The sequence below is a fragment of the Echinops telfairi genome, unplaced genomic scaffold, assembly GCF_000313985.2.
Source record: "Echinops telfairi isolate 266 unplaced genomic scaffold, ASM31398v2 ScPeMD7_25;HRSCAF=90, whole genome shotgun sequence".
NCBI lineage: Eukaryota > Metazoa > Chordata > Mammalia > Afrosoricida > Tenrecidae > Echinops > Echinops telfairi.
Window position 1 is genome coordinate 12765389 of NW_022103922.1, and position 12810 is coordinate 12778198.

The window sequence follows — 12810 nt, forward strand, 5'->3', positions numbered from 1 at the left end:
GCATTCTTGCCCTTTGCATAAGTCTTCCGCCAATCTCTTCAATCATTTTTTCCCAATAAAATGCATGATCGTGTTTACATAACTCAGCATTTTTTCTATATCATCTGCATCTATTTTCTCACAATTTCCTCAGAGGAAGATACAATGTGACAGATTCAATAGTGGTTGTAAGTGCAAGTCACAGTTTACCTGTCTATAAACCAACTAGTAGAAAAACAAATCACTGAGCCTCATGGGACAGACAGACATACTTATTGCTCACAATAGGCTTTGAGGAAGCAGATGGGGAAGAATGTTCACTGGAATCTAGTCTCCGTCCACCAAATAGAAGTGACTCTGGACTGGGTAGAAACCCTTTTGCAAAGGCAGTCTCTGAGGCAATCCTAGTGTCTCTTTGCAACCATGCAGGCAACTAAAGTTAGTTCTGCATCTCCGTCTACCCCCACTACCCCTGCCCGCCCCCCCACCCCAGCTGCTATGGCGTCAGTGATTCCCAGCATCTTTCTACTTATGGTCCATGGGCTGGTGGAGAGCATCCAGTTTCCAGGACATGATGACCTCTGCTGCAAGGACTGCTTCGTGTCTGGGCAGGACTGGGCTCCGTGGGTTTGGAGGAGGGCATCTCACGGATCACATCCAAGAATCAAGCTATGCGGGGACTGCTCCCAAGAACGTCCCGACCATCGATGTTACCTTCAAAAGCACCAACCTGGTTGGCTGGCCACAGATGGTGCTCAGTGTGGATGGACCGGATGTATTTTGGAATGATGTCGTCCGAGGCTATGGGGTGGTGCACGTCCCCTTCTCACCTGGCCCACACAAAAGGACCATCCCCAAGTTTGTCCCTGAATCTACATCTAAGGTGCAAAGTTTACAAACTGGTTCATGGGATGGACGGCGGCCCGAGTACACAGACCCCAAGGTGGTGGCTCAGGGTGAATGCCGGGAAGTGACTTGAGTCCGTTCCCAGGCCTTCATCACCCTCCTCTTCAACGTGGTCCCCAAGGACATGAAGACGCTGGGCCTGTGGACTCACAGGGTGTCTTGACACCCAACCTGCCCCGGAACATCATTTAGGGAAGGCGTTCATTGGCTGCTGTGTCCCCCCCCCTCCCCCGCTCCCCAATCTGGCATTGAAGACCCACTGGTTCTCCTCATCGCTGCCCCCTTGGAAAATGGATTAGAAGCATAGCCTTTGGAAAAGCGTTTTTATATAATGAAGTGTCACATTTCTAGAAAAGGAGACACTTTTTCAAACACAGAACTTGGTACTGTAGAGTCTATTCCAACTCACAGCGACACTTTAGGACAGGGCAGTACGAACCCTGCAGGTTTCCAAGACTAGCTCATTACAGGAGTAGAAAGCCTCCCCATTTGGAGTGGACTAATGGTTTCAAACTGATGACCCTGTGACTCAAGGGTCAGTAACCACTATGCCACTGGCTCCCACAACAAATGGAAGTGGTGTAATTCTGTAGATGTCAAATGTCTTCCATCCCAGCTTTGTGAGTAAATTAAGGAAGAAAGGCTTCCCGAGAAGAGCTAAACTGTCTGGTAATCAGTTGAATTAACATAATTCAGGGGTAATCATTAAGAGTTTGTAATAAAATTTGGCAGGTACATTTTCATAATCTTGAGCTTAGTTTTACATTTTTTAAGTTTATAGAATAAATTATCTGGCTACAGTTATAGAAATTCTATGTAATATATACATAAATGATGACGGAGACTCATCCTTAAATAACATAATTAGGATTCACAGATAGTCTTTAAGAAAACTAGCTATGAATGATGAAATAAATTAATAATGCAATAATTTGAGAATAAGATCCAATGAGACTTAAGGTTCTATTACTTAAAATATGGGAACAAGAAAAAAGAAGGTGACAGTTTCATTCTCTTATAATAAACCTCATCTGGAATATTTAATTGATTTATAGTTACCACTTTCAAAATATATATATGTAGAAATTACTTCCCCGTGTATCAGGCTAGTTTTTTAGAGCAGTAGTAAAATGAGATCGAGTAAACAGAGATACTAGAAAAAATGGTGATGAGAGTCATAATAGGTATCTGAATATATCTGTAGCACACAGTAGGGGAATACTAATTTCCTCTGTGAATTTGGTTAGTAGAATTAAAAAGATACAGAGATATGGTTTATAGCTTTAATGTAAATTTTTATTGCATCCTAGGGGGGAAAATGAGCTGATACCAAGGGCTCAAGTGGAAAGCGGGTGTTGTGAGAATGATGAAGTCAACATATGTACTAATGTGCACAAATGTACACAAATGTACATAAATGTACACAAATGATGTATGTACGAATTGTGATGAGTTGTGTGAGCCCCTAATAAAACGATTATTTAATAATATATATATACAAAGATAAACTTAGGCCTGGGAGTGTAAATGAGTGACCAGAGTGTACAGTCATGCGCCTTCCAACAAACAAAGAGCCTAGTCACTACTATGATCCTCAGGAACCCACAGGGCAATTCTACTCTCTCCTATTGGGTCTCTCAGAGTCTGAATTGATTAGATAGTGAAGTTTGGTTTGGTTTTGTGGGGAGAGGAGAGTCCCCCACAAATCATCACAGGTCCGGTAGGCGCAATTGTACAGCGATAATAAGTAAAGATTATAGTAAAGTCATAGAGAGCATGAGCGGTAAAGGAGATATTGGAATAATGGAGTCAGACACAATTCATGGTAGCATGCTCACCTCAGCCCCGCTTGGTGGTCCTCATGGGGGGAGCCTGGCCACAAGAGCAGGAGAGAGCTTCCAGGGGTGAGAGCAGGAGAGCCCCCACTTTATTGCTAATCAAGGGTTATATTGCATTAGGGGGACATGATTACAGGTAACCACACGTCACAGGAAGGGGCAGTACAATAGGCATACACATCATAGGAAGGGGATGTATGATAGGCATCAGCGTGACAGGAAGGGGATGAGCTAGGGGTGTGCCCATAGGAATGGGAAGGTCTAGGGGTATACATGTGACAAGATGGACAGACCCTAGATTCATGATGGAAGCCTAACCTTAGTGACCCTTAGGTGGGTTTGACCTCTCTGGTGTCTCCTACAAGGAAACACAACTACTATCCTTATCAGAAGGGCGTGAGCCCTATTTGTTGTGGGATAAACAGTGGTGTCTGCTTGGTCTAGATGGCTGATAGCTCTTAGGAGAATGACCCTGATCTACTTCTGATGACCTCCAAGTGTACAGTCATTTGCAAGCAGCTAAGTTTGGTATATATTTGGGGGAGACAACTTGGGAGAAATCCTTCTGTTTCCCATATGGTTTTCTACCTAACCAAACATAATGCCCATCTACTAGGACTAGTCCTCCTAATAATAGTTGTTATCAACTACGATTAAACCTTATGTACTCTACAGAATAAGAAATTAAAAAGCCTAAATATATTTGAAGACAATTATTCTGAAAGTTACTGTACCTTTCCTAATTATTCTTAGCTAATCTATTTTTTTCACAATGGAAGCAAGGTTTTTCTTGATCAAAAAAGTTTCCTTTTTAAAATATTTCAGCTCCTACCCTCACCAGCTTTTATAATGTCAGATGCATTTGTCTTGATCCAGGGTAACTATTTAATTAATTCTTGAAGGATGATCTGAATTAATTATCAAAGTCATCCCAACCTACAATAGGGTCCAATAACCAAAACATATCTTCCTGATCCATAAACAATGTAGAAAATTGCATTTACACCCCCGGCCCCTTGATTCTTAGTGACACCTCTTTAGTTAATGAGAAATTGCCCTTGAAAGGTCCTCACCTGTGCTGAACACCAACACTGAGGAAATGTAACTCTCAAATGAACTATGATGATCTTTACACTGAAAAGAGCCTCCAAATGGATCAACTAAATTGGGTGTATGATCAATTTATCCAAGAGGGTTGACTATGGTTTAATTCTTTATAGATTCACTCTCAAGTGCTCACTGAAATATTTCGGACACTGAGACAAAAAGTAAGAATTGAAAATAAAATATGCGACATTAGCGTAAGAGTTGAGAAAATTTGTCTTTAGATGGAAAGCATTGTAAATATTTTCACATGTAGAAAAATGAACTGCTCTGAGTGGCCTTATCCCCACATTTGCCTTGCACAACTTCCAGGTTCCAACGGCCCAAAGAGGACTGTTTTTATTGATGTCTACAACTGCTTTTCAGCATCACCCCTCAGGGCTCTGTGTAGTTTTGCTATTCCCTGACATCCCCACCCCCTACTGAAACCAAGCTCCCTTCATACTGTAAACAAAGAAATACACGTGTTTGATTGAATTTTATTATTGTAAGACAGCATCATGTAAATTGCGATTTGTTTGATTGCCATAAGCCTTTTGTCCCAGAGGAATACGCTGACTAGAAAGGCACACTTGACCTTGGTCATTAAGCTGCCACGTTGAATAAAACCTAAAAAGCTAGTCTGATCTTCCTACGCCTATAAGACATAGTCTTTCCTGAGCATGAATAATTCAACTATTTCTCAACGAGCATTAAAAACACTTATATAATGAACAAACAAACAAACCATCTTTTACATTTTGAGGAGTTTGAAATTTAGAGGGAAAAAAATGTGAACATATTTTGGAAGTATATATGTGGTGTACCAGACTATATATTAGCATAGTATTTGCATGTAAGAATTTTTTCATCTTTAAAATACAAGGTCTTACATGAATTTAGAGAGCAAATAGCAAACATAAAACACAGACTTTGGAATTTGGCGACAAATTTAAAATCCACTTACACAATTTACTGGTAAAATAATTCAGAGGTATTACCTGTAGTAATAATTTATTTTAAAAGAATTAGTACCAGACCAGTCTCTAGGAATGGAAGGTTAAGGATGTCCAAATACCAGTCTTCCAAGGTGCTCTTCAGCTCAGCTCCCCCCACTCCTTCCTTGAGTATATTCCCTCAGCTCCTGAGTTCCGTGCATCTCTGCAATGTCTCACAGAAACTCACACATCTTTGAGGAGATGTCTCACATGGCTAAATGATTACAACTCATTACCTACATATGTTTAGGTTTACCTTCCTTTAGGAGCTCTGGTGGCATACTAGATTAAGCATTGAGTTGCTAACCGAGAGACTGATGGTTCAAACCTAGCCATGCTTCACTAGAGAATGACGGGGCAATCGGCTTCCACAAATATTTATAATCTTGTAAAGTTTAGGGAATAGTTCTACTCTGTCTCTTATGGATTTGCCTTACTAGGCACTATTACTAGCCTTTTAACATAAAGAGCGATCTCAACATAAAGAGAGATCTCTTTTAATATCTCTGTTTACATATCTCAAGTAAATTGAGCTTGTGATTGATCGATCTGGGAAGGGTAAATGAAATTGTCTCCATGGTGCACTTGGAATTATTAATATAATGCTACTAATCCTGGACAATATCTTTACAGTCCTGTTTTGTGTTTTCATATTTATTATCTGTATGATATGTTTCTGATTGCATTTTGGGGGCCTGGGTAGCTTCATAACTCACACAGGTCCTTATTTCATAAACAGCTAAATTATCCTCGAGTTACTAGGCAAAGGATGTTAGTAGCAAGTGGGTGTCCATGGTAGTTTGTAATTCAAAGTATTTTGAAGGTGAAGAATTTTAGATATAAATAATCAGCTGACCATCAGGAAGGAATAAATATTTTCTCACATTATTACTGGAGGAATGGTGGAATGTTTCCAACTTTCGCTGTGTGTGCATTGCATAAATCAGTGATGAAGTATGAAAATATAGAAATGCAGTGCTTTAAATAGCACTGGCAGGTAGGTAGGTACATGGATAGGTAGATAGATAACCGGAATGGCTTTGCAATGCTTTCATTTTTATTGTCATGTTTCGCCCTTGCAGGAGCTCAGCAAGAGTAAACGGTTTGAAAGAACAATTTCCCTTCGCAGATGAGAAGATAAAGGCACTTAGACAAGACGATAACATTCCCAGGACCTCAGAACTAGTTGATAATGGTGTTGGAACAAATTTCCTCCCTCGGAGACAAAGTCTCATTCTGCTGAACATAAAGTAAGTGTAACTAAATCATTTTTTAGAATCTAGGAAGAGGCATCCTGCAGCTTCCCAAAGGAAAGTCGAAAGATATCAGACAACACCATGCCAAAAGTAGCACCAGAGTAAACATCCAACTTCTCTTTGCTCTACTTGCCATGCAAGCCTGCAAGGAGCTGCTCGCATGTGAGGCGGCAGCTCCCACTCCGAAGAGATCCAGCAGGTACCGTCTGTACATTGGGATCAGACAAAACACGGAGTAAAATAAATCATAGCCTTAGCTCTGTGGGGGCGGTGGGGGTGGCGTTGGTGGTGGGGGACACTGTGCTGTTAGAAAATAGTCTTTTGAAAAATGTTGGCTAAGCCTAACGGAGTACTGTTTAAGCAGCATTTATGGTTTAATTGTTTATGGTAATGGAAATCAACAAAATCTCATTACGTTGTCATTAGGGAAATAGCATTATGCTTCCCCGTCACTTTGCTGACCATCCACATGCCTGCTGCTTGTACGTGGTTGTTCCACTTCTAAGAAGTGTGCAGAAGCGTAGGTCTCTGCTGCTTCCTCGCACTCCCCAGCTAACACAGATAACTTACCCTCCTAACTGGCATAAGGATCAGAGCATGAATGTTCCATGTTCAAATCATGCAAGTAGGAAAAGTTTAATAGTATTAATATTTTTAGAAGCACCTTAAGACTCACTATGATTAGTTAGCAAAGGCGGTTATTGTGTAATGAAGGGGAAAATTACTTTTATTGAATTAGCTGATGATATTTTTTTCTAATTATAGCACTGCAGGTGTTTCTATCTACAGATTGCATTGGCAAGGTAATTAGGTCCAGCAAGTGCGTGAATTATGTTAGGTTAAATTAGCTTATCACCAGATAGGAATTTAATGAAGTGGAAATGTATCTTCCCAGGTTGTGCACTATGTGGCGTCCCCAGTTTCCGCAACCACTTAATATGATGTTAGGGAATTTCATGTATCAATTAGGAAGCAGAATTGCCTTAGGAAAAAACACATTTTTAAGGGACCTTTTTCATGTGGGGATAAGCATTCAGATGATGAATGGTGCAAATGCCGAATTTCCCTCTCTAATATAATCATTTAATCTAATAGTTCCTTTTTCAACACCATGTGAGTATGTTGAGACACGTGTTATGTGCGTTTTCATTAAAAACTAGAGATGGGGGGCGGGTACGGAGTGCAGACCCAAAGCCCATTAGTAGGCCACTGGAGATCCCATTGCATAGGGGTCTCGGGGAGGAGGCAAGCCAGTCAGGGTGCGATGTAGCAATGACGAAGAATGCAACTATCCTCTAGTTCCTAAATGTCTACCTTGCAAGCCAGGCTAGACCAGAGGATGTACACTGGTACAGATAGGAACTGAAAATACAGGGAATACAGGGTGGATGATCCCTACAGGACCAATGGTGTGAGTGGCAATACTGGGAGGGTAGAGGGAGAGAGTGAGTTGGAAAGAGGGAACCGATTACAAAGACCTATATGTGACCTCCTCCCTGGGGGATGGACAACAGAAAAGTGGGTGAAGGGAGACGTCGGACAGGGCAAGATATGACGAAATAACAATTTATAAATTATCAAGGGCTCATGAGGGAGGGGGGATCTGGGAGGGAGGGGAAAAATGAGGACCTAATGCCTGGGGCTTAAGTGGAGAGGAAATGTTTTGAGAATGATGAGGGCAATGAATGTACAAATGTGCTTTACACAATTGATGTATGTATGGATTGTGATAAGAGTTGTATGAGCCCCTAATAAAATGATTAAAAACAAACAAACTAGAGGTCTCTCTACTTAAAATATATTTTCCTGTATGTGATCCAGTTATTTAAACAAACAAGGGAAATCTAATCATTTTTCAAGAGCCAGGAAGTGGGAGTGGGGGCAAAGAGAAGAGAAGAAAATGAAAATCATCTCAACTAAGATGTTATGTCTAATATTTCCACAAATACATGGAAATAATATACTCATTCAGAAGCTCATTGTCTAATAACCAGTCATCTATATTTGTATGAGATAAAAATCAGGTTATGTTTCCCTTTCTGTCATGTGAAAGAAGCACCATATCCACGTGCTTCTGTTTTGTCTTGTCTATGCACACAAGAAGATCTAAAAATTTCTTTATTATTTTCAGTTCCATTGTATTCATTACTTCAAGTAGTATAGATCACATACCAATCAGAAGCCAAGCATCTCAACAAAACCTAAAGTTGACTTAAAAATGATCCTATAGACACTGCACTCAATATTGGCCAATAAGATGTAGTATGAAGCTATGGTGTACCCTCCTCATCTGGCAGGGGACGATCAACCTACTTTAAGACAGAGTGACAGGCAGGGTGACCTCCTGACCCACAGAGACAAAGGCCAAGGGATCACATGACTGAGACACTGAGGACCAGAGAGAGACTTGGCTTCTGCCTCAGGAGATTAATGGCTGGATCTTCACTGTTTGCTAATTCTGACTTGTGGTAACCGATTAGTTTCCTTAATGAACTCCTTCACCTTGAAAAAAAAAGTAGTATGATTCCTACCACTCTATCCCCACATTTTGATGATAGGAAATGTCTTATACTGCTGATAGTTATATTGAGTTTATGTATTTTATAATGCACCTTCTTATATTCTTTCTTAGAAAGTGGGGGATTCGAGCTCATTTTTCCTGTGTATGTACCTGAGCTTTGGGGGAGATCCAAATCCTAAAGAACTGAATTGAACTGCTTTCAGGCTACAACAAAAAATGTTGCTTATTATACCCTCTGTAACTATTTTATAAACCTGGTGCCAGAACTAGAATGATTATCCTAGCTTGAATGTGCTCATGTAAAAATCAATACTATAAGAAAAATATCTAACAAAGCAGCAGGTTACACATTGTCATACATCTTGTTAACTTTAGAGGAGTGTTCAATATCCAGTACAATCAGAAGGGAAATATACAACAGTGTTCCTCACATGGATGTCCATGCTCACACTAAAATATCCCACATCATGTGAATTCTTCCATTTTTATTAGGATGTTGGAAGAGATCATTGAGAAACTGGTTTCTCCTATACAATAGGGTAAAACAGATAAACTGGTACAAGGGTAAAACTCATATACACACATAATTCTTTGAGGAAATATCTTGGTGCCTCACCAGCACTACGAACCTGAACAGAACTAAAGTTATGGATTTGAGTTACCATAAAATACCTAATTAACAATTCACATGAGATTATGCATCTGTATATGTTATTTCTCTAAGAATTGCTTTCAGAACCATTAATTCACACCATAGCCTCAGCCACTCTTAGAGATAAACAGGAATATAGGCCAAATTTAGAGATAAAGAAAGTTAGCACAAACAATTGAATGGTTCATGAAGGGTCATAAGCTTATTAGATGTGAAGTGTAAAATCTCTTTACGTAATAACTCAGTGGACTGGTAGAGGATAAATTTATACAAGCTAAGGCTACCACAATAATTATCCCATGTTACCATAAATGTAATCTATGTACTTTTTATCTCTGTATATGCAGAGGGAGAGAGACAAAGGGGAGTTAAGAGAATAAGAAAAAAAAGTCTAATTCTGATTTTGTCTATGGCCATTGGTCACAGCATAGTCATTTTTCTTTGAAAGTTTACTCTTTTAATGCCACTATTTTTTATCTGAGAAGACACAAAAGTAAAATATTTAAAGCCATTTCTCTAGAGTTTTAGGCTGCTTTATACATTAGAATTGCATAGAGAAACTAAAGAAAAAAATAACATTAAAACAAATCCAGGAGAGTCAAAACATGACCTTCAGTCTAACCCCCCTGAATTTCCAGAACACATCTGATGCAATGAACACTACGAGAAGAGGGCTTGATGAGCAGTGGATGAAATCAAGAATATCCTGCATCAATAAAACAAAAAGTCATTTAAAAGACAGGAAAGAAAAAGGAGAGCAAATTGGATGTCAGAAGAGACTCTGAAACATGCTCTTCATTATAGCAGTTTAGTGTAATCTTTCCTTCTAAAGAACTTCGTGGTGAAAGGCTAGATTTATGGTGAAGTTTTAGGCAAAGTACAATTCTAATTCTATTGTTTGGATAGAATTATTCAAACATTACCACCAAAAGATCAGAGTGATAACGTTTTTTCAAAATATTATTTTACTCTAAACAAGGGCGTTTTTACTTTCCCACTCAATCCACTCTACATCAAGACTCACTAAGACAAATATGGTAGCAATGGAAATATTGAGAAATCTTACTAAAATATGAAAAAATGGGTTTTCTTTGGAAGTCTGTCTTTCACATCTAACGAATATAGCTGATGCTATGGAAGATCAATGGTAACTGCTAAAGTAACAGCAATGGATAATTGGCACATTAATATAGAGGTTTGAATGCTTTTTCATCTAATACCAATTGAGATTTTATATAAATGGACCAATATGACAGAAACAATGGAAAGTTGTGTTCAGTGGTGGAGGGATTATTAATTATTTTTCCCCATATTCTTCGTACAACAGAAAAAACAAACAAACTACCACATCACTAATCACCTTCGCCAAAGGAGAAGAGCGTCTAGCCAAATCCCTCGAAACTTGATATTTTACTCATTGACAAGAGGGGACCAGGTTGTCTTTTTCCTCCATTAACCAAACACAGCAGGATTTCTATCTTGTTCTTTTTTGAGGGTGGGAGGGTGGGGGGTAGGCAAAAAGATTTTCTTGTGTCAATATGTTGATCACATTTCAGAAGCTCGGGCCAACAGTTTCGTCTAATCTGTTCTTTCTAAAACACTTGGTCTTTGAAGGGCAAGATCTATAGTGAAGTTTTAGGCAAAGTAGAATTCTTATTCTGTCTCATCCAAATGATCTTTTAGCAGAGAGTCCTTCATGCGAGGTTACAGGGTTCTTAGATGAATTATTAAAGTTGATAAATGTTTCTCATGTGGATTGTGTTCGCTTCACAAGCAAGAATATGAAAGATATCAAAGAAAATCACTCAGAACACCTGATATTAATCATTTGGAAGTCTCTATGAAAGAATGGCAAATTTGGCAAAATTTCCAAATTTGGCAAAAATGGAAATGCCAAATTTGCTTTAGTAAGGAAATATTTATATGTATATTTTTTTACAAATGTATCAATAATTAGACTTCAGTTTAGCATAATTTGAGGATTTGGACAGCAATATTTTGTAGGCATATATTTCAATATAAAGATGATATTGGAAATAGAATGAATAGAATGATTTTAACACTTTAGAACATAAAAAGAACTATTTTGTACTTCATTCAATTGAAATATTACACTTATGACATTGAGCTCTACATTTTTTACCTCTCTTGCTCACAGTCACACATACCTTGCCATATATATCAGGACTGAAACTATACACACCTGTGTGTCAGCTCACACTATGGTTCTGCTTCTTTGGGATTGCCTTGAAGTGGGTTACTCTTTCAAAATCTGGAACGTGTCATAGACACACCTCCAAACATTTCAATTCTTTTAGATCCTTTCAATTATATTTCATCTTTTGGTGTTGTTTGTCAAAGGGCTTACTTGGTTTCAAAGAGCAGAGTTCAAGGGCAGAATCACTTTTGATTTTATAGTCACAGGTAGAGTCCTACACAAATTGAATAAATGATTTCTTCTTTTCACCTAGCCAAGATGCAATATCATTGACCAGTCTCTTAATCCCCGATAGACTTTTTCCATTAAAAATAGGATGAGCATGACAGACTTTATCAACCAAAATTAACTTCAGATGAAATCATTTTTCAAATAGTGTATACTCAGTCATGTGATACCCAAGGTGCTGTTGAAATTTCCATGTTACCAGAAAAGACTGAAAATGTGAGAAGGGGGTGGAAGATGAATATATCATTTCTATTAAAGTTAATCCAATTAAGCAAGAACAGGTGCTCCAAGAAAGGTGCAAGGCACCTGTTCCGGAGGTTGTTTCTGTATCGCCCCTTCCAGCAAGGCCCCGCCTCTCCTCCAGAAAAGAGCTTAGTTTTCACCGAGACGGAGAAGCCTGAACTAAAGGGTTTGCGTTGAATTTAACTTAAAATTGCTTCAACTGCCATGCAGAAATAGTCTCAAAAGTAAAAGACGCTGTCAGGACAAATGTATACACAGTACCATAGACACATTTTACACTGTATCAAATTCAAACTCATTGCCAGCTATGTGACTGATTCACAGGGAACTTGTAGAACATAGTAAACCTGGGCCTGTGGATTTCCAAGACTGTAAATCATTAGGAGAGGAGAAATCCTCATCTTTCTCCTGTGGAGCAGATGATCCTTTCAGTTCCCATGGCCAACGTATAACCTACTCTACCACCAGGGCTCTCTGTACACAATGTAGTCATTGAGATAAAGACACACAGATGAAATCCACATGTTTGTTTGAACATTGTATGCTTACACTGTAACAAATAGGGTTGGGCTAATACCAGAATGAAGGAATGTGTAGTCAGTGTTGAGAACCAATGGAGATAGAACTGATTCTAACAATATTATGGTCCCTAAAGACTTATTGAGTAACCTCACACATTTTAACGACATTAGAAATATTTGCCTTCTGAGTATTAACGTGTAAGAAAGATGTAAAGTCATCTGTCCTAGGTAGGTTCTGTGGCAACTTGGCAGGGCCAGGAGGCTCAGATTTAGCCAGTAAGCCCCCATGATACAATCTGCAAGAGTATAATTGTTAGGCTGGGTGGGCTAGAGGAGACAAAATCAGTGACACTCCTATATGTACAAG

At 39.0% G+C, this 12810-nt stretch overlaps 1 pseudogene; it reads left to right on the plus strand.

The window, feature by feature from the left end:
• Positions 1–477: 477 nt before the first annotated feature.
• LOC101644579 lies at positions 478–1077 on the plus strand (annotated as a pseudogene).
• The last annotated feature ends 11733 nt before the right edge of the window (positions 1078–12810 follow it).